Source organism: Lithobates pipiens, unplaced genomic scaffold (genome assembly GCF_037356315.1).
Source record: "Lithobates pipiens isolate NorthernLeopardFrog02 unplaced genomic scaffold, aLitPip1_a1.2 Scaffold_18, whole genome shotgun sequence".
NCBI classification, from domain to species: domain Eukaryota; kingdom Metazoa; phylum Chordata; class Amphibia; order Anura; family Ranidae; genus Lithobates; species Lithobates pipiens.
In genome coordinates, this window is record NW_027507758.1 from 145,975,240 (window position 1) to 146,001,525 (window position 26,286).

Sequence of the window (26,286 nt, forward strand, 5' to 3'; positions counted from 1 at the left end):
TTCCTTTTAGAGCTTGACTATGTTCATTCTCCACGGTCTCACTTCATAGGAACAAAGCCAACCCTCTATAGCTTTCTCCCAGGATGGACTTAACGACTATGGGGTTTGTGGTGCACATGACCACAACTAACATGCACTGCCCATTCCACACAATACGAGAGTTTCAGGCAGTGTTAATTTTGTCGACAAAATCAATACTATTTTAGTCGACTAAAACAATTGAAATGTATGATGCATATGAAACCGGTGTTCAAACCACACGAGGGATTGCCCCGATCATTAGACTGAGAGCAATAATTCTAGACCTCCTCTGTAACTCAAAACTGGTAACCTGTAGAAATTTTTAAACGTCCCCTATGGGGACTTTTTTTTAAGGGTAAAAGTTTGCCGCCATTCCATGAGCGGGTGCAATTTTGAAGCGTGATATGTTGGGTATCAATTTGCTCAATGTAACATTATCTTTCACAATATAAAAAAATTCTATTGTCTCCCAAAAAATTGCAGTTGTAAGATCGCTGCGCAAATACGGTGTGACAAAGTATTGCAACAACCTCCAGTTTATTCTCTAGGGTGTCTGAAAAAAAAAAAATTACATATATATATATGTGTGTATGTATGTATGTATGTATGTATGTATGTATGTGTATGTATATATATATATATATATATATATATATATATATATATATATATATAATGTTTGGGAGTTCTAAGTAATTTTCTAGCAAAAAAAAAAATGATTTTAACTTGTAAACACCAAGTCTGAAAAATAGGCCCGGTCCTTAAGTGGTTAATAACATACATAATAACATATTTGATTTTTCACTCCAGCAGTATATAATGAGTTTGGAAATTGTAGAGAAATGCTTAAATAATGCATTCAAATTTAACTACACCATTTTGATTTTAGACGACTAAAATGCGTTTTAGTTGACTAAAATATACTGGAGATTTAGTCGACTAAATACAGCTAAAAAACAAACAATTGCAGAGGACTAAAATGGGATTAAAACCAAAATGCCATTTTAGTCCTAAAACTGCCAAAATGAACACTGGTTTCAGGATGTTACAAAGAAGTAAATATACACAGTATGAAACGATTTCGTGAAAAATAGATTACAGGGCCATAATGTAGTAGATGCGTATGGATTATTTTTGGACAATAAGGATATTATTTAGTGTCACTACAAGCTAAATAAGGGGACATACATAAATCTTTCATAGATTTGCAGTCATTAAAAATAACCCAGTCATCAACTTGGGGAAGCTGAAACTGAGCACATGATGAGAAAATGCATCAGCAGAAATGACCTTCAGACAAGACTATATGTCAGAATGAACAGTACATCCAGATTAAAGCCCCATACACACTATCAGATTTTCTGCTGAATTTTTCCTTCAGATTTACCAAAACCATATAATATGAGGTCAAACCTTAGGAGTTTCAATTTGTATGCAATCAGGCAGGCCCTTATACTACATGGTTTTGGTAAATCCGAAGGGAAAAAAAAAAAAAATCAGCTGAACCCGCACAATGTCAAACCCGCCTTTCATTGCGAGTTTGGGGGCGATTTGCAGACATCTGTGCGGGTTCATGCATAGATGTCTATTGAAAATCGCCAAACGAAGTCGTCACCCCCCCCCAATGCAGGAACTACTTTTGGGGATCGATGTGGAGTCGCACCGATTCGGACAGTCCAGTTGCCAGCAATAGGCTCCAATTTGGCATGCGATTTGACATGTCAAATCAGCCCAATGTAAACGGGGGGACTTAGAGACAGCTGAAAATATAAGCAAATCAAGTTAAAGCCGAGTTTATCCCAAATCCCCGCTTCCTTAGTGCCGACTGCCTCAGGCGACCTGGACACGACAGCAGCGGCGAATTGCAAAACAACTTCTCTACAGAAGTCAATGAAATTAGTCTCAAGTTGCCCCCCAAAGTCATACAGGAACCTTTTTCTAAGTCGGAGCAACTTGAGTCGCTCTGATTACAACGGTTCCATTGTACAAAACAGGACGCGACTTGTCAGGCAGCTAAGTCGCCTGACAAGCCGTCCCAGTGTGAACCGGCTATTAGGCCCCTTTGATCCTCTCCGCAAAATCCAGACAGCTGGTGACCCTTTTTGCCATCCGTCTGGCGGATCGGACCAAAACAGACAGGCGGTCCATTTTCATCCGATCTCCCCATAGAGGAGAGCGGGGCTCTGACAGGTCCATCTCATCACAGCGACAGATTGGTCCCCCGCTGAGAAAAGCACATTCCATCCGGCAGATCACCCGTGTGAAAGAGCCCTTAGACCCCTTTCACACCGAGGGAGTTTTGCAGGCGCTATAGCGTTAGAAATAGCGCTTGCAATCCGCCCTCAAACTGCTGCACCATTGTCTCCAGTGTGAAAGCCCTCGGGCTTTCACTGGAGCATTGCGCTGGCAGGAAGTCAGGAAAAGTCCTGCCAGCGACTTCTTTGGAGCGGTGTGTTTACCGCTCCTCCACTGCTGCTCCCCATTGAAATCAATAGGGCACTGTGGCTGTACCGCAGGCAAAACACCGCTATTGCAGGCAGTTTTAACCCTTTCTCGCCCGCTACAACTATATGTGTGTGTATATATATATATATATATATATATATATATATATATATATATATATATATACACACACACACACACACACACACATATACTTACATAGTTAATAAGGTTAGTAAGTCCATCCAGTTCAACCTGAGTGTCTACAATTGTCCCTATCCCTGTACATTACACACTCACATCGGTCCCTACCCTCAAGGAGCCCATAATCCAAGGTCCCCATTCATATACTAGGGCCAATTTTGGACAGAAGCCAATTAACCTACCTGCATGTCTTTGGAGTGTGGGAGGAAACCGGAGTACCCGGAGGAAACCCACGCAGGCACAGGGAGAACATGCAAACTCCAGGCAGGTAGTGTCGTGGTTGGGATTTGAACCAGCCACCCTTTTTACTGCTAGGCGAGAGTGCTAACCACTACCCCACTGTGCCGTCCTAACACTTTTTTTTATTAAAAAATAAGACAAACAGTAAAGTTAGCCCAATTTTTTTTTATATTGTGAAAGATAATGTTATGCTGAGTAAATTGATACCCAACATGTCACGCTTCAAAAATGTGCCGGCTCGTGAAATGGCTATAAACTTTTACCCTTAAAAATCTCCATAGGCGATGTTTAAAAAATTCTACAGGTTGCATGTTTTAAGTTACAGAGGAGGGCTAGGGTTAGAATTATTGCTCTTGATCTACTGATTGCGGCGATACCTTATGGGTGGTTTGAACACCGTTTTCATATGTGGAAGCTGCTCACATACGCCAAGCTTCTGCACGCGAGCTCGTCGGGACGGGGCACGTTTAAAATTTTATTTTATTTTTTTATGCTTATTTTAACTTTTACACTGTTTAAAAAAAATAATAAATAGTGTCACTTTTATTGCTATTAAAAGGAATGTAAACATCCCTTGTAATAGAAAAACAGCATGACAGGACCTCTTAAATATGAGATCTGGGGTCAAAAAGACCTCAGATCTCATATTTTAACTAAAATGCAATAAGAAAAAAAGTTGTCATTTAAAAAAATAAAATAAAATAAAAAGTCCCTTTAAGAGCTATGGGCAGAAGTGACGTTTTGACGTAGCTTCCGCCCTGCAATGATATGGAGATGGGTGGGAGCCATCTTCCCCTCATTCATCTCCATGTCAGGCCACAGAAAGGATTGCCTCTGCCGACGGCTCCGGTAAGTGGCGGAGGGAACCGGATCGTGGCGGGAGTGCGGGGCCCCTCTCCCACCGCCAATTAAAAGCGATCTCGCGGCGAACCCGTCGCAGAGACCACTTTTATCTTAAACCGAACCGCTCACTGAAGAAGAGAATACCAGGATTATGGCAGCTAGCTGCTGCCCTAACAACGATATTCCTCTTCAAACAGCCGATGTATAACAATGGTGGGTGGTCCGGAGGTGGTTAAGTCCCCTTTCACAGGGGCTTTCCAATCAGGTCCGCCTGTCAGTTTTTCAGGTGGACCCGATCGGACACTCCATTCACCCCTATGAAGCGGCAAATGTCAGCAATGACATGTCCGCTGACACCTACTGCTATCCAAAACGATCCACTCCACCAAAACTTGACGGAGAGAGGTCCTATTTTACATTTGTCTGGTGGATCGGATGACAATCGGCCCGTTTTCATCTGATCTCTCCATAGGGGAGAGCGGAACTTTGTCCATCTCCACTCTGTCAATAAGCAGAGACGAACCTGTCACCCACCTGCTTAGCGGGGATCAGCAGAGCGTTCCCCCTCACTGAGTGGGCAGATCCAGCAGGACGGAGGCGCCCGTGTAAAAGGGGCCACTATGAGACATTTATCTTTGCACTAGCACTTTATGATTTTTTTTTTTGGTCCATATCTAATTGTTTTATGTAGACGTTTGTGTATATATAAGCAAATTATTGAATACTTCAGCAATGCTTTGCACACTAAATGTTTTCACATTATGCTTCATTATTGAAGGCACTTTTTATGTATGTTTTTTATGTATTTGTGTCATTTTAGTACTTTATTTGGGTTAGAGCGCTGCACTTTATTTTTAACATTTTCTATGTGCCCTGCTCGTGCTATAATGCTTCTTGAAGTCTGGTGTAAAAAAATTCTTGTTGTGCATAGACTTAAATGAAGCGTCATTTTGTGACACTTCAAAAAGTGTCAGTTGTTGCAGCATAGTAGCTTGGTGGCACTTCGGTCCTTGGTTCACATCCCAATCAGGACACTATCGGCAAAGGGTCATGTTCTTCCTGTGCAGTGTGGGTTTCCGCCAGGTACTTTGGTTTACTCCAAAAGAATTGGCCCTCGTATGTGACATAAGGACCCTACCGCTCCTTGAGGGCAGGGGGGTGATATGAATGTACAGTATGTAAAGTGCTGTGTAAATTGTCAGCACTAAATAAATACCAGTACTAAATTAGAGAGTAACCAGTAACCATGCGTTGTACAGCTTTTACACCATTGTGCTAGTAGTGTTTTAACAGATCGGTACTTACAAACCAAAAGCAAATCATTGTACTTTAGAAATGTGCTTTTTTTTTTTTTTTTTTTTTTTTTTTTAAAGCAGTGGTAAGCTTGCGGTAAGGCCGTAGCACTGATTAAAGAGGAACTTCACTCAGCATTGTGAATATTACAAATACTGACTTTACTGACTGCTGAATTTTAAAAAACAGATACTTTCCAGGCCATGAATTCTTCTCAGGTTGTGGATCCCTGGCACTGTGATCTTGAATTTGGAGGCTGGCTGTGACTTAATGACAGCTTCCAAATGCACACATGCAAGACCCTATAGCCTCCTAGGACATGTGACATTATCCCCGGAAGGCTGCAGGCCGTGGGGGGGGGGGGGGGTGACCACATCATCCTTGGATTGAGGAAGTGGGAACCGAAAAATATACTGAAAATTCTTAGTAAATTTGAATGTTGTTTGGATTTCAGATAAAAAAAAAAAAAAAATGGACTTTACCAAATGAAAATTCGCGACTCGCGCATGCACTGTGCCTGCCCGGCCGTGGAGCCGAAAGCTGTCACGGCCGGGTGCCCAGAGTGGCATTGGAGGCACCGGCTGAGAGAAGCGACACCCCGTTCGGCCGCACCGCTGGACCGTGGAACAGGTAAGTGTCTGTTTATTAAAAGTTAGCATCTACACTTTTTGTAGCTGCTGACGTTTAATAAACATAAAAAGCCTTGAACTCTGCTTTAAAAAGGAACTGCTATCTGCTCACATAATTTGTAATAAAAACATCTTTGCCATTCTGAAGTTTCCCTCCAACCACTTTGCATAATAAAAAAAAATATATATATATATATATATATATATATATATATATATATATATATATAAAAATTGTGATTCTGTACTTGCCAAATATGCTGCAGAAATCTCCCTCCACTAAGTCTGGCTCCAATCATTTTAACTGTGGCCAGCTGAAGCTGCTGCCTGTTCACTTCCTGGATTTACACAGAGGCACACCGCCAGCTCTCATTGGCCCTCTTATGACTCACACCCCCCCCCAATCCTGGAAAAAACTCTCAGGAGAGTGAGAGAGCTGTGTATGATGTCATAAGCCTAGGCTAATGACCAGACAAGAAACAGGAAGTGGGCTGTATAAGGTATTTACTAGCAGAAAAAAAATGTTTTACTATCCAAAGTTAAAACAACAAGGGCAGAAGATTTAATAGATGGAAAGATGAAAAAAATGACTGAAGGTCTGCATTAAGAAACATTGTTTTTCTAATCATAACTGCCATCAAATCAAACAAATGCCCTCACAAAAAAAACATCAGATTTCTTCTTTTGTATATACCCAGCTAAGGCTCTGTTCACATCTAGGCATTTTTGGGCGTTTTCCTGCTCTAAAACCTCGTACACACAATTTTCAGCAGGGAATTGTGTGATGACAGACCGTTTGCCTAAAATCCAACTGTTAGTATGCTCCATCAGACAATTGTCATCCAACGTTCCGCCAACAAAAGTTGGATGGCAGGCTAGTAAATTTTCGGCGGACAGGGGTCTGTTGTCAGATTTTCCTATCGTGTGTACACAAGTCCGTCACACAAAAGTTGATAGTACAAATACACATGCTCACAATCAATGCTCACCAAACACGACATTAGCAGAAGGTGCCCAAAGCGTGGTGCTCAAGAGCTGAAATTCCTCGTAGTACATCACTACGTGGTTTTTTTTTGTGGCCGACAATTGTGTATCGTTTGTATGCAAGACAAGTTCCTGGCACACTCCCTACAGTCAAAAGTCTGACGCTTTGTTGGCCAACAATCTGATCGTGTGTATGAGGCTTAAGCCTCAGCTCTAAAAACGCCCAACAAGACAAATCCCATTCATTTCAATGGCCCCTGTTGACATCTGAGCGTTCTGCCGCCTAAAGCAAAACACCCTTTTCCTCACATGAGCTTCTTTTTTTGCAGATAACAGGCATTTTACTGCTTTTATATTGGTGATCTTTGAACTTAAAAAATGTCTGTCTGATCACATGTGGCGATCGGTGGTGGATGGTCTGAACCCATTGTTCTGGACCGCTATCTTCCCAAGCAGAAATATAAATGCAGGAGTATTTCCTAAAACTGCAGCAGACAGGATCTGGGTCAGCTGTGCCTGAGCACCAATCTACTTCCAGTATTCATAGCTTAGCTGAAAAAGCTGAAGCTAGAAGCTGATTGGTTGGTGTGCTTGGCTGCTCCCCTGACTGTCATTTAAGGATGGACCCAATGTCAATCAATAGAGAAGTATTAGAGGAGTGTGTGACAGACAATGGCATTGCTCATCCCCCCACTTATCTGGGATGAATGTAGGACAATAATAATTAGAGTCAGGCTGATCCCTCAGATGAATGAATGCGAGATGATGACAGTGGGGTGCAGTGTATGGATGTATTGTACACAGATCCTCATCCCATGTATACAATGTGATCAACCTCCTCCTGCATTCTAGAGATCAGTGATGGGCCCAACCTCCTCCTGCATTGTAGTGATCAGTGATGGGCTCACCCTCCTCCTGTATTCTAGTGATCAGTGATGGGCTCACCCTCCTCCTGCATTGTAGTGATCAGTGATGGGCTCACCCTCCTCCTGCATTGTAGTGATCAGTGATGGGCTCACCCTCCTCCTGCATTCTAGTGATCAGTGATGGGCTCACTCTCCTCCTGTATTCTAGTGATCAGCGATGGGCTCACCCTCCTCCTGCATTCTAGTGATCAGCGATGGGCTCACCCTCCTCCTGTATTCTAGAGATCAGTGATGGGCTCACCCTCCTCCTGTATTCTAGTGATCAGTGTTGGGCCCAACCTCCTCCTGTATTCTAGTGATCAGTGATGGGCTCACCCTCCTCCTGTATTCTAGTGATCAGTGTTGGGCCCAACCTCCTCCTGTATTCTAGTGATCAGTGTTGGGCCCAACCTCCTCCTGTATTCTAGTGATCAGTGATGGGCCCAACCTCCTCCTACATTGTAGTGATCAGTGATGGGCTCACTCTCCTATATTCTAGTTATCAGTGATGGGCTCACCCTCCTCCTGCATTCTAGTGATCAGTGATGGGCCCACCCTCCTCCTGCATTCTAGAGATCAGCGATGGGCTCACCCTCCTCCTGTATTCTAGTGATCAGCGATGGGCTCACCCTCCTCCTGTATTCTAGTGATCAGCGATGGGCTCACCCTCCTCCTGTATTCTAGTGATCAGTGATGGGCTCACCCTCCTCCTGTATTCTAGTGATCAGTGATGGGCTCACCCTCCTCCTGCATTCTAGTGATCAGCGATGGGCTCACCCTCCTCCTGTATTCAAGTGATCAGCGATGGGCTCACCCTCCTCCTGCATTGTAGTGATCAGTGATGGGCTCACCCTCCTCCTGTATTCTAGTGATCAGTGATGGGCTCACCCTCCTCCTCCTGCATTCTAGTGATCAGTGATGGTCTCACCCTCCTCCTCCTGCATTCTAGTGATCAGTGATGGGCTCACCCTCCTCCTCCTGCATTCTAGTGATCAGTGATGGGCTCACCCTCCTCCTCCTGCATTCTAGTGATCAGTGATGGGCTCACCCTCCTCCTCCTGCATTCTAGTGATCAGTGATGGGCTCACCCTCCTCCTCCTGTATTCTAGTGATCAGTGATGGGCTCACCCTCCTCCTCCTGTATTCTAGTGATCAGTGATGGGCTCACCCTCCTCCTCCTGTATTCTAGTGATCAGTGATGAGCTCACCCTCCTCCTCCTGTATTCTAGTGATCAGTGATGGGATCACCCTCCTCCATTATTATAGTGATCACCCTCCTCCATTATTATAATGATCATCAGTGATCACCCTCCTCCTGCATTATAGTGATCATCAGTGATCACCCTCCTCCTGCATTATAGTGATCATCAGTGATCACCCTCCTCCTGCATTATAGTGATCATCAGTGATCACCCTCCTCCAGCATTATAGTGATCATCAGTGATCACCCTCCTCCAGCATTATAGTGATCATCAGTGATCACCCTCCTCCAGCATTATAGTGATCATCAGTGATCACCCTCCTCCAGCATTATAGTGATCATCAGTGATCACCCTCCTCCAGCATTATAGTGATCATCAGTGATCACCCTCCTCCTGCCATATAGTGATCATCAGTGCTCACCCTCCTCCTGCCATATAGTGATCATCAGTGCTCACCCTCCTCCTGCCATATAGTGATCACCTTCCTCTTGCATTATAGTGATCATCAGTGATCACCCTCCTCCTGCATTATAGTGATCATCAGTGATCACCCTCCTCCTGCATTATAGTGATCATCAGTGATCACCCTCCTCCTGTATTATAGTGATGGGCTCACCCTCCTCCTGTATTCTAGTGATCAGTGATTACCCTCCTCCTGTATTCTAGTGATCATCAGTGATAACCCGTCCTCCTGCATTATAGTGATCATCAGTGATCACCCTCCTCCTGCATTATAGTGATCATCAGTGATCACCCTCCTCCTGCATTATAGTGATGGGCTCACCCTCCTCCTGCATTATAGTGATGGGCTCACCCTCCTCCTGTATTCTAGTGATGGGCTCACCCTCCTCCTGTATTCTAGTGATGGGCTCACCCTCCTCCTGTATTCTAGTGATGGGCTCACCCTCCTCCTGTATTCTAGTGATCAGTGATCACCCTCCTCCTGCATTATAGTGATCATCAGTGATAACCCTCCTCCTCCTGTATTCTAGTGATCAGCATGGACATCACTCAGTGATCCGCTTTGTTCTATACAGCCCAGTCTGAACAAAGATGTATCGCCTAACGGATCCCATGCTGGGGGTGCGCGGAGCCCTCGTCACTATACACCCCTTGGGGGGGAGGGGACACACATGACTCGGGGAGCCCGGGGGTCAGGCGGGCCGGTAAAACATGCTAAAGGCCGCATCACTCACCGCCACGCGTGTCCTCCGCCCACTGCCAGTCCTATGGAGCTCTACATTCCACGCACACAATACTGCCCGTCCAGCTCCAATCACATCCTCCGGGGATATCTAGCACAATCCCTGGCAGCCTGAGCCTAACGGCACCGAGGGAAAGGGCGGGGCTGAGGAAGGATGGAGGACCGTTTTGGGCGCATGCGCACCGCTGCCTTGTCGGTCACTGCAACAGCCACTGAGGAGGGGAGAGTCAGAGCTGAGAGTGCAGCACTGCAACACATCACACTGAGGAGTGAGGAGAAAGAGGAGACACTTCTAAAAGGGAACCCAGGGACTAAAATCTCCTGTGGGGCCTTGTCTTCTCCTATTTTTATTTACATGCATTCATCTTTTCATTTTTGAGGGTTAATACCTGAGTCCTTTTTTCTTGTTTATATATACAAGCCTTTTAGAAATTTATTTTCAATGGAAACCACTATGGGGTTATTTACTAAGACTGGAATCAGGGCCGGTGCTAGACTATTTTGCACCCTAGGCGAGACCAGCTACTTGCGCCCCCCCCCCCAAAAAAAAAAAAAAATTCTGTACCGCTAAAATATATTTTACATACCTCTATACGGTATAGAATGGGTGCAAAACAGTCTAGCATCAGCCCTGTATATACCCCCTGTGATGTTTGTTGCCCCCTCATTGAACTGCCGTACACAGCGAGCATAATTGACAACATTTAAAATTCTTTTTTTTTATAGAAATGGGTGGCAGCAGAGGGCTGGGTGACAGCAGGGGACTGGGCAACAGCAGAGGGCTGGGTGACAGCAGGGCAGAGGACTGGGTGACAACAAGCAGAGGACTGGGCGACAACAGGGGACTGAGTGACAGCAGAGGGCTGTCACCCAGTCCTTGGCCCTGCTGTCACCCAGTCCCCTGTTGTCGCCCAGTCCTCTGCTTACTGTCACCCAGTCCTCTGCCCTGCTGTCACCCAGCCCTCTGCTGTCACCCAGTCCTCTGCAGACGCCCAGTCCCCTGTTGTCGCCCAGTCGTCTGCCTGCTATCACCCAGCCCTCTGCAGACACCCAGTCCCCTGCGTTCACCCAGTCCTCTGCCCTGTGTTCACCCAGTCCTCTGCCCTGCGTTCACCCAGTCCTCTGCCCTGCTGTCACCCTGTCCCCTGTTGTCTCCCAGTCATCTGCCTACTGTCATCCAGTCCTCTGCAGACGCCCAGTCCCCTGTTGTCTCCCAGTCCTCTGCCTACTGTCACCCAGTCCTCTGCTGTGCGTTCACCCAGTCCTCTGATCTACATCACCCAGTCCTCTGCCCTGCGTTCACCCAATGCTCTGCCTGCTGTCACCCAGTCCTCTGCCCTGACATCAGCGAGGGAATTCTCGGCCCCGCCCACTGCAGCTGTTATGTGAGAGAGGAGAAAGATGGCAGGTCACATGATCGCAGATCTGCGCTCTATAAACAAGGTGCATGGCTGCATTTTTTTATAAAGCACAGTCACAGGGGACATCAGATTCATGAACCAAGAGGATAATGTAAATTGTACCCTGTGGGTTAACAAACACTTTAATGGCATCCCAGTCTTAGTCCGTAGGGATCAATATTTAGTTGGCCCACCCTTTACAGCTATAACAGCTGCTACTCTTCAGAGAAGACCAAACACAAGGTTTAGGAGTGTGTCTATGGGAATGTTTGACTATTCTTCCAGAAGCGCATTTGTGAGGTCAAGCACTGATGTTGAGAAGGCCTTGTTCACAGTCTCCACTCTCATTCATCTCAAAGGTGTTCTATCGAGTTGAGGTCAGGACTCTGTGCAGGCCAGTCAAGTTCCTCCACCTCAAACTCGCTCATCCATGTCATTATGGACCCCGCTTTATGAGCTGGTCCAATTCATTTGGTGAAGGGGCGATTATGGGGTGGGGTTGTTTTTCAGTGGCATACCAAGACATTTTGGACAATTTCATGCTCCCAACTTTGTGGGAATAGTTTGGGGATGGTCCCTTCCTGTTCCAAATTGACTGCGCACCAGTGCACAAATCAAGGTTCATAAAGACATGGACTTGAAGTGCAATGATTCACATTATAATAGTAACTAAAACATATAAAATTAAGTGTAACAATCTAAAAAAGAAAATGCTATAATGGTGTGAACCTCCCAACTAAAAAGTTGTTGCACTTGAATTTAATTTGTATTGCGGTTATCTGTAGAGGGGCTGCCACCATTTCTGCTAATTTTTAAAATGTTTGTCGTATGCCGCGTACACACGACCGGACTTTCCGGCAGACTAGGTCAGACAGTCTTCCCGACGGACATTCGGCGGAGTTCTGATGGACTTTCTGAACAAACCGACTTGGTCGCACACGAACGGACTAAGTCCATTCGAAAGTCTGTTCGTTTTGTACGTGATGACGTAAGACGGGACTAAAAAAGGAAGTTCAATAGCCAGTAGCCAATAGCTTCCCTTGCATCGTATTTGGCAGTCGGACCAGCATACAGATAAACGGTTTTCCCGATAGGAATTGAGTCAGTCGGACAGATTTGAAACATGTTCTATTTCTAGGTCTGTCAGATTTTTTAAAATGAAAAATGATCGGGTTAGCCCACACACGATCGGATTGTCCAACGGACTGATTCTGTCGGACCTAGTCTGCCAGAAAGTCTGGTCGTGTGTACGCGCCATTATTCTCATTTTGATGTGTATTACATGTGACATCACATATCACTGGAATTATTGCACTTGAAGTTAATCTGTATGACAAATATCTATAGGAGGGGTTTCCACCATCCCTGCTAAGTTTCATTTGTTATGTTTTGTTCTCAGTTTGAAGTGTATTATATGTGACGTTGCATATAACAGAGACCAGAATCGTGGTAATATTGAAGTTTATTGAGATTTCCATACATTAGAGTGTTCCACCATTATTGTTAAGTTATTGGTTAGTAAATTAGTGCTGCACATCTTGTTTTGTGGTATGGGAACACATAAAAATCCTTAGCAGCGGGCCTTTTACTGACACTTCTTATTTTACCTCCAGTAGTTTATTGTAAATAGTAGTGTGGTGATTACCTATTACGGACTACGATGGATTTCACTTGTGCCCACCCCCCCCCCCCCCCCATGGACACCATGGCTGGTTGCTGAGTTCATCTCCCCAACACTTCACACAGTCCACTGATGGACACTAATAGGCAGCACTGATGGGTGCTGATTGGCACTGATAGACCGCACTGATTGGCAGCAATGATGGGCACTGATTGGTAGCACTGATGGGCACTGATTTGCACTGATAGGCCGTACTGATGGGCATTAATAGGCAGCATTGATTGGCAGCATGGATGGGCACTGATTGGTAGCACTTATAGGCAGTGATAGGCCACACTGATAGGTGACACTGGCAGCACTGATTGGCAGCATTGATTACCACTAATAGGCGACACTGATGGGAAGCACTGATAGGCCGCAGTGATGGGCACTGATCAACAATGATTGGCACTGATTTGCAGCATTGAGCGGCACTGATAGGAAGCACTGATGGGCACTGATTGGCACTTATAGGCAGCACTGATGGGCACTGATAGGTAGCACAGATTGGCAGCATTGATTGGCACTAATAGGCGGCACTGATAGGAAGCACTGATAGACAGCAATGATGGGCACTGATAGCAGCAGGCCTTTTACTGACACTGATTGGCACTGATAGGCAGCACTGATAGGCACTGATAGGTAACACTGATTGGCAGCATTGATTGGCACTAATAAGCGGCACTGATAGGAAGCACTGATGAGCACTGATAGGCAGCAATGATTGGCAGCATTGATAGGAAGCACTGTTTGGCAGCACTGATAGGCAGCATTTATGGGCACTGATAGGCTGCAGGCCTTTTACTGACACTGATTGGCACTAATATGCAGCACTGATAGGTAACACTGGCAGCATTGATTGGCACTAATAGGCGGCACTGATAGGAAGCACTGATAGGCAGCAATGATTGGCAGCATTGAGCAGCATTAATAGGAAGCACTGTTTGGCAGCACTGATAGGCAGCATTTATGGTCACTGATAGGCAGCACTGATTGGTACTGATAGGCAGCACTGGCTGGCACTGATAAATGGCAGTGATAGGCAGCACTGATTGACACCGATAGGCAGCACTGATTGTCACTAATAGGTTGCATTGATCTGGACTGATTGGCAGCACTGATAGGCACTAATTGGCAGCACTGATTGGCAGCACTGATTGACACTGATTGTCACTAATAGGTGGCACTGATTGGCAGCATTGATTGGCACTAATAGGCGGCACTGATAGGCCGCAGTGATGGGCACTGATAGGCAACAATGATTGGTACTGATTTGCAGCATTGAGCGACACTGATAGGAAGCACTGATTGGCACTTATAGGCAGCACTGATGGGCACTGATTGACACTGATGGACACTGATTGGCACTTATAGGCAGCACTGATTGGCACTGATAGGTAGCCCAGATTGGCAGCATTGATTGGCACTAATAGGCGGCACTGATAGGAAGCACTGATAGACAGCAATGATGGGCACTGATAGCAGCAGGCCTTTTACTGGCACTGATAGGCACTGATAGGTAACACTGATTGGCAGCATTGATTGGCACTAATAAGTGGCACTGATAGGAAGCACTGATGAGCACTGATAGGCAGCAATGATTGGCAGCATTGAGCAGCATTGATAGGAAGCACTGTTTGGCAGCACTGATAGGCAGCATTTATGGGCACTGATAGGCTGCACTGATTGGCACTGATAGGCAGCACTGACTGGCACTGATAAGTGGCAGTGATAGGCAGCACTGATTGACACCGATAGGCAGCACTGATTGTCACTAATAGGTTGCATTGATCTGGACTGATTGGCTGCACTAATAGGCACTAATTGGCAGCACTGATTGGCAGCACTGATTGACACTGATTGTCACTAATAGGTGGCACTGACAGGGGAGAGGTGGATGGTGGTTTCTCCTGTATTATGTCCACACTGCAGTCTCTGACCATCTCCTGTATTATGTCTGCAGTCTCTGACCATCTCCTGCGTTATATCAGAAGTCTCTGACCATCTCCTGTATCATGTCCACAGTCTCTGACTATCTCCTGTATGGTGTCTGCTGTCCTTGACCATCTCCTGTATTGTGTCTGTTGTCTCTGACCATCTCCTGTATCATTTCCACAGTTTCTGACGATCTCTTGCATAATGTCCACAGTCTCTGACCATCTACAGGCATCTGAGATCTCATATGTGAATAACTGTCATTGGAATACATGGGATTTTGGAAACGAAGGGGCCTCAAAGTGGTCCTTTATCACCATCACAAAAATTCAAATCAGCATGTAACTCTGCATGCTGATGTGAAATCATATTAGTTATATAACAATAGAAAAAAAAATAGAGGTGACCTATGGTCACAGCATACACTTTCATTTTATAACCTCATCATTATAAAAGCAATATAAGCAATAGTCTCTGACTATCTACTGTATCATGTTCGCAGTCTCTGACCATTTCCTCTATCATGTCCATAGTCTCTGGACATTTCCTCTATCATGTCCACAGTCTCTGACCATCTCCTGTATCATGTCTGCAGTCTCTGACCATCTCCTGTATCATGTACGCTGTCTCTGACCATCTCCTGTATCGTGTCCACAGTCTTTGACCATCCCCTATATTATGTCCACAGTCTCTGACCATCTCCTGTATTACATACAGGGGGCTGCACATACAGGGAGTTCTTCCAAAGAAGTGGGGTTCTTTAAATAAGTGGCACTTCCGCTCTTGCACCATTCATCTGAACATTTTCTTCTCTCTTCACAGGTAAATCTGCGTACTCCCATCTCCTTTAAACTGAACATTGACTGACTGCTCAAATGCATATTTGGTAAATCTGTTTGTCACCACTGTTTCAACTCCATCTGTAGCCATGCTCACATTATTTCAATGTTTATTTAGCTATTAGCTATTAAGTCTTACTTAAATTATGGGTTCCCTTATCTTTACAATTTTGGCCTCTTGGTCCTCTTGCAGTTTGATTGTGGTTTGAAAAGTTTTGCTATGCTAGCTGTGTGCCTAATATTACCTCCTGATTGATTCATTGCCAGATTCAATACACACCCAACACAGTATAAAAACAAGGCCTTCTTTACGGGGGAACACATACAAGGGGCTGCACATACAGGGGGTTCTTCCAAAGAAGTGGGGTTTAGTAAAATAAGTGGAACTTCCACTCTTGCACTTCAGCGATTTGTACAAAGCAAACCAGAGCAGACTGCAGGTGACCTCATTTCCAAATTATCTCACCTTTCTCTCTGAAACATGCACTCTTTACCTCTCCTCCTTTTCACAATTGCAGCTTCTCTCCTCAAACTCATACAAATCGTATTCTCATATTACTTCCCTTACTCTTCCTCTTCTCCTAACCACTGGAGATATTTCCCCAAACCCTGGGCCTCCCTTATTTAACTGTACCCAACACACCGATCACCAACACCCTACACCCTCTGGCAGTAGTCGCAATCTACCCATTTTGGTCTCCATTCCTCTTCTTCCCAACGCCAGCCTCCCACTCTCCTGCGCCCTCTGGAATCATCTGCAACAAATTCACCGCTGTTCATGACCTCTTTGTCACTAATTCCTTTAATCTACTTGCTGTTACCAAAAACCTGGCTGCATGAATCTGGCACCCCTTCTCTTGCTTCCCTCTCCCACGGTGGCCTTCACTGGACTTACTCCCCTAGGCCTAATGGACACAAGGGAGGTGGAGTGGGATTCCTCCTATCCCCCCCCAAAGCACCTTCCAGGTTATTCACTCCCCTCCCTCTCCTTCCCTCTCATCATTTGAAGCTCACTGTATACGTCTATTCTCTCCAATTTCCCTAAGAATTGCTGTCATCTACCAGCCCTCTAGACCATTATCGTCTTTCCTCAATGAGTTTTCTGCCTGGCTACCCTACTTTCTCTCTTCTGAAATTCCCACAATCCTTCTCAGTGATTTCAACATCCCTGCTAATACAAACACTCCTGCTACTTCTAAACTTCTTAGGCCTTGTACACACGGTCGGACATTCCGACAACCAAATCCGCCGGATTTTGTCCAAAACTGTTGCATACACATAGTCGGTTGAAAATGTCAGAAAATCCGATCGTACTTAACGTGATGACGTTATTTCGTTAGGACGGGACTACGTTCAGGCTAGTAACCAATAGCTTTGGTCTAGGAATTTGATCCGAGCATGCGTGGCACTTTGTCCGATCGGAATTCTCTACACATGATCGGACAAAGTCCGATCGGATCATGTTGTCGGAAAATTTTATAGCCCAGCTGGAAAACTTGGTGTGTCGAAAACAGTCCAATGGAGCCCACACACTGTCGGATTATCCGACAACACGGTCCTATCGGACATTGTCCATCAGAATGTCCGACCGTGTGTACAAGGGCTAAGATTAACCTATTCATTTGACCTGAAGCAATGGGTACAGGCTTCTACTCACTCTGATGGCAACACCCTTGACCTTGTATTCTCCTAACTATGAACTCCATGCAACTTCTCAAACAATCCCTTTCCTCTCTCTGACCATCACCTTATTAGTTTCTCTCTCTTCCTGTCTTCCACCACCTTTCCCTCCAATCGCCTAACCATCACCCATAGAAACTTTTGCAACTTCAACTCTTCTCTCCTCTATTCTGCTACTGACCACCTCTATGACAAAATCTCTCTCCTGTTCTGCCCCAACCAAGCCACTTCCATCTACAATAAACCCTATCCTCCACCCTGGACAAGCTTGCTCCCCTCACTACATGCAGAATCAGGCCTCAACCCCTACAACCCTGGCAAACAGATGACACTAAATTCTCGAAAAACATAGTCGCGCTCTTGACTGTCTGTGGCACAAGACTAAGTCTCTCAAAAACTTCAACCAATACAAATCTGCCCTCCAAAAATACTCTTTCTCATATCGTCTTCCAGGACAGCCTCTGAGATATAGGGCTCCTTCCTCCGGGACAGGAAACACGTCAACCCAATCAAATAAAAGGTGTGGTCCTCCAGGCCCTCCTCAGTTTTTGTGTTTCCTGCCGGACGGGAAGGAGCACGTCGGAACTAGTAAGGGGAGCTCCTTCTTCTCAGGGGTTTGTCCTGGGGGAGCACCTGGTGGACCTGACCCTTAGCACCCCTCAGTCCGTTCGGAGGGAGGAGAGGGTAGCTATCAGTCCCCGCTGCCATTTAACGTTCGGAGAGAACGGGACCCCGATGGGCGGCAATCTCCCCACTCTGTACCGCTCGTACCTGGTCGGTCGGATGGCGGGCGAGAGACGTTCGTTTCACCGGCTGGCGTTCGGGTACTGTGAGCGGTGCGTTCGTAAGGAACGCACGGCGTTCTGGGCAGTCTTTGCGTTCCGGCATCCGGAAGTGGGAGAGACGCACTTCCGCCGGATTCGCGTCATCTGGGGGCGCCGCAGGACCTGTTCCAGTCCTTTGGGCGCGGTGGTGTGACTACAGGGTTGCCTGGAGCGGTGTGAAGGCTCAGAGAGACTGAGTAAGACACTGGAACCATGGAGGGCGCAGTTGTGCAGGTGGACTCCGGTTCAACAGGCTCCAGTACCTCTCAGGTAAGCTTGGTGAGGGCAGACCAGGACTTACACTGGGGGGGTGGAGGGGTCACTCTGACCTTAGTATCCCCCGGGGTGGAGAACCTGCTGGTGAGGGGGGGCACTTCCTAGGCAGACCCTAGAAGCACAGTGGTGTGGTCAGGGGTGGTATTTTAATGGGACCCTGTTTTTCTTTGTTTTTAGGTTAAACAGGACAGAGCCCAGATACCTTTGCCCAGAAGGAAATGTGCCGTGTGCGGGGCTAAGTTAGGCACCGGTTGGGAGAAGCCGCTTTGCCCGGATTGTGTCAGTAGCCTGGTGAAAGAGGACTCGGTGGCAGCTTGCCACAAGGTTTTGACGTCCGTAAAGGATGAGATAGCATCCACCTTCCAGTCATTCAAGAGCATGATGGATAGGATGCAGGGTCCTTCTGTCTCTTTACCCAGGGCCGTGAGTATGCCCTCCTTGTCTGAACCAAGTCAGGAGGAGGAGGTGGATAAGCAGAGGTTACCTAGGTCATTAGCCTCCTCTAGGACAGAATCTACTTCTGAGTCAGAGGGGGAGGAAGAATCCATTAGATCAGCCAGATACAAGCTGTCTTTGGATGATGTGGGTGACCTCCTCAAGGCAATATATGACACTTTGGAGATCAGGGAAGAACAGGTCCAGCTTTCAAAACACGACATGATGTATCAGGGGTCGAGTGTGCTGAAAGACAGGGTATTCCCCGTCCATAAATCGCTGGTTGAGGCGATTCTGCTGGAGTGGGAACAACCGGAAAAAAGGCCATTTTTTTCAGGTAGCCTTAAAAGGAGGTTCCCTTTTGAGACGGATGCGGTGCATCCCTGGAACAAGGTTCCCAAATTGGATGCTCCCTTGGCTAAAGTCTCTAAAAAGACGGATTTGGCCTTTGATGATATGGGTTCACTCAGGGATCCTATGGATAAGAGGGGAGACGTGCTGCTTAAGAGGGCCTGGGATGCCTCTTCCATTGGGCTTAAACCAGCCTCAGCAGCTACCTGTGTGGCCAGAAACTTAGAGTGTTGGCTTACACAGTTACAATCGCATATTTCAGCGGGCACTTCCAGGCAACAGCTGTTGAAGTCCTTTCCGCTACTGTTCAAAGCAGTGGGGTTTTTGACCGATGCCTCTGCAGAATCAGTCAAATTGGCTGCTAGATCTGCAGCACTAGTGAACGCTGCCAGAAGGGCTGTTTGGCTTAAAACCTGGTCAGGTGACGCAGCTTCGAAATTGAAGCTATGTGGATTACCATTTTCAGGGGACCATTTGTTCGGGCCCGGCCTGCAGGAGGCGTTAGAGCGCACGCAGGATAGGAAGAAAGCTTTCCCAGAAAAGAAAAAGAAACCTGAAGGGAAGCGCCTTTTTCAAGGCTCTAGGCAGCAGAACCTGCAGGAAAGGGAGGTTCGCCCCAAAAAACATTGGACGGGTCACAAGGGAAGGGGCAGAGGAGGAATCTTATTCAATCCTCCTCAACCCTCCCCTAAAACCCAGTGACTCTTGCGTCCCGGTGGGAGGAAGACTGGGAAAGTTCCTTCCACAATGGGATACTTCAACCGAAAGTCCGTTCATTCGAGATGTAATAAGGAACGGCTACAGGTTGGAGTTTGGTTCAGTTCCCCTCCCAAATTTTCAGGTAACCAGGTTACCAAGGGACCAAGAGAAGGCAAAGGCTCTGGGTCTTCTCCTGGGGGATCTGGTGGACCAAGAAGTACTGGTGCAGGTGCCTCCGGAGGAGCGAGGCTTGGGGGTTTACTCCCACGTATTCGTGGTAAAGAAACCTTCGGGAAAATTCAGGCTAATACTGAATCTCCGCCCCCTGAACAGGTTCATAAAATACAAGCGGTTCCGTATGGAGTCAATCTTCTCGGTAACCAAGTTTCTGTTTCAGGGCTGTCACATGGCCACCGTGGATCTCAGGGATGCATATTTGCATATCCCGATTCATCTGGAGTCCCAGAGGTTTCTCAGGCTGGCGGTGAGGTTGAACACGGGTGTGTTACACCTCCAGTTTCGAGCTCTCCCTTTCGGACTTTCAGCCTCACCAAGGATCTTTACAAAGGTTCTGGCAGAGGCACTGGCCCCGTTAAGGCTCAAGGCTATAACAGTGATTCCATATCTGGACGATCTGCTGTTCATAGCCCAGTTGGCCCAACAGCTGCAGAAGGATGTGCAGGAGGCCTTGGGTTTCCTGCGCTCACTGGGGTGGCTAATAAACCAGGAAAAATCCCAGTTGACCCCCTCACAGGAAGTCCTGTATTTAGGATACAGGATTTCTTCGGTGGAGATGAGGGTATTTCTTCCTGCGGAGAAGATCAACAAGCTAGAGCAGGCGGTAGCCCAGCTTCAATCAGGTCAGGAAGCCCAGATCAGGGAGGTTATGAGAGCCCTGGGGTTGATGACATCATGCTTTCCAGCGGTGGCCTGGGCAAGGCATCATCAGCGCACTTTGCAGAGACTTATGCTCCGTTATTGGGATGGCAGGGAGCAGAGCTTGGATCAGGTTATGCCCATATCCTCGGCCATCAGGAGGTCTCTATGGTGGTGGCGGGCCCAGGTCAACCTAGACAAGGGTCTTCCCTGGTCCCCACAAGCTACGGTGGTGGTCACGACCGATGCCAGTGAGCTGGGTTGGGGTGCCCACCTAGAGGGAATCTTAGCCCAAGGTACCTGGTCGAATCTAGAGGCAGGTCGTTTCTCAAACCAGAAGGAGCTTCTGGCAGTTTGGAAGGCTATAGAAACCTTCCAGTCCCAGTTACAGGGCAGGGGTCTGCAGGTTCGGTCAGACAATGTGGCAGCAGTAGCCTACCTGAACAAGTAAGGGGGAACCAGAAGCCCCGCGCTGCAGGTGATTGCGGACAGAATCTTCTGCTGGGCAGAGAAGAACTTGTCCTCAATATCAGCCATTCATCTGAAGGGAACTCAGAATTTGCTGGCCGACTTTCTCAGTCGCCAGAAGATAGGTCAGGACGAGTCGTCCCTCAACAAGGAAGTGTTCGAGGAGATTGTGTCATGCTGGGGAAGGCCAGAAATAGACCTATTTGCAACAGAAAGCAACAGGAAGGTGACACAATTTTTTTCGGTTCACCCACAGGATCGGGCCAGGGGGATAGATGCCCTTGCCAATCCATGGCTGTTCGGCCTGTGTTATGCCTTCCCTCCTGTAAGGATGGTGGCGGAGGTTCTGCAGAAGTTCCGATCAGAAGCTACGGACCTCATTTTAGTGGCTCCTTTTTGGCCAAGGAGACCCTGGTTTGCCAGCATAAAGAGATTGGCTGTTCATCCTCCGATGTTACTACCAGTCAGGGAGGATTTGCTTTCCCAGGGGCCGATCCTGTATCCTCAGATAGAGAGACTCAAGCTTGCGGCCTGGTATCTGAGGAACAGATCTTAAAATCACAGGGTTTTTCAGAGAGAGTGGTTAAGACCTTGTTAGAATGCCGTAAACCAGTAACTAGAGCAATTTACACCAAGATAGGAAAGAGGTTTAATTCCTGGTTGCGAGAACAGGGGATTGCAAGTCCCGGGGTCCCGGCAGTCCTAGATTTTCTGCAAGCAGGGGTAGAGCTGGGCCTATCTATCAGCACTCTAAAGGTACAGGTGGCGGTCTTAAGTGTTTTCCTTCAGTCCTCCCTCCAGCAGAATCCTTTTGTCAGGAACTTCTTCAAGGCTTTAGCTAGATCCAGGCCTGTGAGAATGAAGACCTGTCCTACTTGGAATTTGTCCTTGGTTCTTAGGGCTTTGACCCGAGATCCATTTGAACCATTAGAGGGAGCATCACTTAAGTGGATGGTACTAAAAACTGTTTTTTTGATAGCGATCACGTCAGCTAGAAGGGTCAGTGATCTGCAGGCGCTCTTGGTCAGAGAGGCATTTTTGGTAATTTTAGAGGACAGGGTAGTACTTAAGACTGACCCTAGTTTTCTTCCTACGGTTGTGTCCACTTTTCATAGGACACAGGATATTATTTTACCAACTTTTTTCTCAGCCTCAGGAGAGGATAAGGCGAGATCTTTTAAGTTTGTTAGACGTCAGGAGAAGTCTATTAATTTTTTTAGAGGCCACTACGGTCTTCAGGAAGTCAGACTCACTTTTTGTTAATTTTTCGGGTGCCCGCAAGGGCTGTAAGGCGTCCAAATCGTCTATCGCCAAGTGGATATGAATGGCGATAGTTAAAGCCTATGAATTAGAGGGGAAGCAGGCACCCTTAGTTAAGGCACACTTTACAAGGGCGGTTTCCGCATCATGGGCAGAGAGGGCTGGAGCCTCTCCGGAGGAGATCTGCAAGGCAGCAACGTGGTCCAGCTACTCTACGTTTGCAAGGCATTACCGTCTGGATTTATGGTCGGATAAAGAGCAGACTTTTGGACGTAAGGTCCTCCAGGCAGTGGTCCCGCCCTGACAAGGTGAGCTCCTTGCTTATCATCTCAGAGGCTGTCCTGGAAGACGATATGAGAAAACCGGAGTTAGACTTACCGGTAACTCTTTTTCTAGGAGTCTTCCAGGACAGCCTGGTTTCCCACCCAAAGTTGTTTAAGTTGGACTAAGTGGTGAGGATGTGTACTAACGTGATTGTTAGTGTGTTATGTCTTTCAGAGCCTTCCGGCGGTTCTTGGAGTAAAACTGAGGAGGGCCTGGAGGACCACACCTTTTATTTGATTGGGTTGACTGTTTCCTGTCCCGGAGGGAGGAGCCCTATATCTCAGAGGCTGTCCTGGAAGACTCCTAGAAAAAGAGTTACCGGTAAGTCTAACTCCGGTTTTCCTCCACAGTGCCAAGCAGACCTATTTTACAACTCTTATTAACACCTTCTCATGCAGTCCCTTTTCTCCACCTTCAACTCTCTACTTCGTCCTTCACCGCCTCCACCCACTGACTCACTCACTGCCCAGGAGATTGTTTATCACTTCAAAAACAAGATTGATACAATCCGTGATGAAATCTGCACTCTACAGGTATCTCCCTCAGTTAAGACCCCATATCAACAGGTACTATTGACACTCCCCTTAGTCAAATCTGCTACTACAGACAAAGTTGCTAAACTCCTTTCAAAGCGCCCACCTAACCACCTGCCCCCTGGACCCTACTCACTCTCAAATACTACGGTTGCACTCTATCCTACACTCTCAAACCCACATGTTCAATCTCTCCCTCACCTCTGGCATTTTCCCCAATGCTCTAAAACATGCACTGGTCACCCCCATACCTAAAAAGCCATCCTTGGACCCTACCAATCGTAACAACCTTCTCCCTATCTCCTTCCTTCCCTTATCCTCTAAACTCCTTGCACGCCTGGTTTACAACCAACTGAGTGACCACCTTATTAAGAATAACCTTCTTGATCCCCTTCAATCTGGATTTTACCCTCAACACTCCACAGAAACTGCTCTTTTAAAACTCACAAATTACCTACTAACTGCAAAAACCAGCGGACACTATTCTGTACTCCTACTTCTGGGCCTTTCAGCTGCCTTTGATACGGTTAATCACCCCCTCCTCCTCAAAAAACTTTACTCCCTTGGTCTCCGTGACTGTGCTCTTCAGTGGCTTTCATTCTACCTATCCCAACACACCTTCAGTGTCACTTACAATTCTACTTCCTCCACCCCTCTTCACTTCTCTGTCGGGGTCCCCCAAGGTTCTGTTCTTGGACCTCTTTTATTTTCAATCTACACCTCTTCCCTGGGTCATTTGATAGCCTCTCATGGCTTTCAATATAACTTCTACGCTGACGACACACAAATATGCCTCTCCACCCCTCTACTCACTCCATCAGCCTCCTCCCGCATCACTAACAGACATATCTGTATGGATGTCACACCACTTCCTCAAACTCAACTTGTCCAAAAACCGAGCTCATAATATTTCCTCCCCCACGTGCCTCTTCCCCTGACTTATCTGTCAAGAGCAATGGCACAACCATCCACCCATCCCCACATGTCAGCATGCTAGGTGTTATCCTGAACTTTCCTTTCGGCCCCTCATCCAATCACTTTTCAAAGCTTGCCGCCTCAACCTCCGCAACATCTCTAAACGACATCCCTTTCTAACCAATAACACCACAAAGCTCCTGATTCACTCCCTGGTTATCTCTCGCCTTGACTTCTGCAACTCCCTCCTCATTGGCTTACCTTTAAATAGACCATCCCCCCTTCGGTCCATCATGAATACTGCTACCAGACTCATCCACCTTACAAACCACACAGTGTCTGCTACCCCTCTCTGCCAATCACTACATTGGCTGTCACTTGCCTAACAAATTTAATTCAAATTACTAACAATAAGTTACAAAGCCATCCACAACTCTGCCCCCAGCTACATAACTAGCCTAGTCTTAATATACCAACCTAATCGCCCTCTGTGTTGCGCCCAAGACCTCCTGCTCTCTCCCACATCCGCCCACCTAGGACTTCTCCTGAGCCTCGCTTATCCTCTGGAATTCATTACCCCAATCTGTCAGACTATCTCCAAATTTATCCACTTTTAGGCGATCCCTAAAAACTTTGTTCTTCAGAGAAGCCTATCCTGCCTCCATCTAACAACTGCACTATTTTTTCCATTTGCTCATCCCCCACAGCTATTACCCTTTTGTATAACTTGACCCTCCCTCCTAGATTGTAAGCTCTAACGAGCAGGAATCTCTGATTCCCCCCTGTATTGAATTGTATTGTAATTGCACTGTCTGCCCTAATGTTGTAAAGCGCTGCGTAAACTGTTGGCGCTATATAAATCCTGTATAATAATAATAATAATGTCCGTGGTCTCTGACCATCTCCTGTATTATTGTCTGCGGTCTCTGACTGACTCCTGTGTTACCTCTGAAGTCTCTGACAATCTCCTGTATTATGTTCTGAAGTCAATGACCATCTCCATCTCCTGTATTGTGTCTGTTGTCTCTGACCATCTCCTGTATAATGTCCACAGTCTCTGATCATCTCCTGTATCGTGTCCACAGTGTCTGACCATCTCCTGTATCCTGGTCGCAGTCTCTGACCATCTCCTGTATTATGTCTGCAGTCTCTGACCGACTCCTGTATCGTGCCCGCAGTCTCTGACTATCTCTTGTATTGTGTCTGCTGACCCTGACCATCTCATGAATTAAATATACAGTCTCTGACCATCTCCTGTATCATGTACGCGGTCTCTCACCCCCCCCCGTGTTATGTCTGAAGTCTCTGACCATCTCCTGTATTATGTTCACAGTCTCTGACCATCTCCTGTATTATCTCTGTGGTCTCTGACCATCTCCTGTATTATGTCCGCAGTCTCTGACCATTTCCTGTATTGTGTCTGCAGTCTCTGACTATTGCCTGTAATTAATTTTTTCCACTTAAACATTTTTTTTATTGAGTTTTAATAGCATTACAAAATGCAAGGAAATGTACAGCAGATATTATTGCATATATGCAAAGGAATCAGAGTATAGATGGGAACCCAGCATGAACAAGACCTCAGGTGTATAACAATGTGTTTTGGAGGAGCTTTAGGAAAGGCTGGTCATTTAAGGTCTCAAGGACCTTTTGGGTGTAGAAGCCATTATTTCCAATTCTTTGTGAAAGATTTGATTTTTATATTTGCCTTAGCGTAGCCATATTCAAGCAGGCAGTTTTCATTCGATATGCGGATCACCTCAGCCAATGTTGGAAGTTGAGTGCATTTTCATTGTCTTGCAATGGGTAAACGAATGGAAATGAAGATATGTGTTATTAGG

At 46.5% G+C, this 26,286-nt stretch overlaps 1 protein-coding gene across 6 annotated transcripts in view; it reads right to left on the bottom strand.

The window, feature by feature from the left end:
* Positions 1-10,148, bottom strand: part of CEP170 (centrosomal protein 170) — a 133,329-nt gene extending 123,181 nt beyond the window's left edge. For 4 of the 6 annotated variants that reach the window (XM_077486226.1, XM_077486229.1, XM_077486225.1 and 1 more), the window contains exon 1: positions 9,963-10,148. The gene's annotated coding sequence lies outside the window, so the exon portion shown is untranslated. The remainder of the gene's footprint in view (positions 1-9,962) is intronic. The other 2 variants (XM_077486228.1, XM_077486227.1) reach the window with 1 other exon arrangement.
* Positions 10,149-26,286: the final 16,138 nt, after the last annotated feature.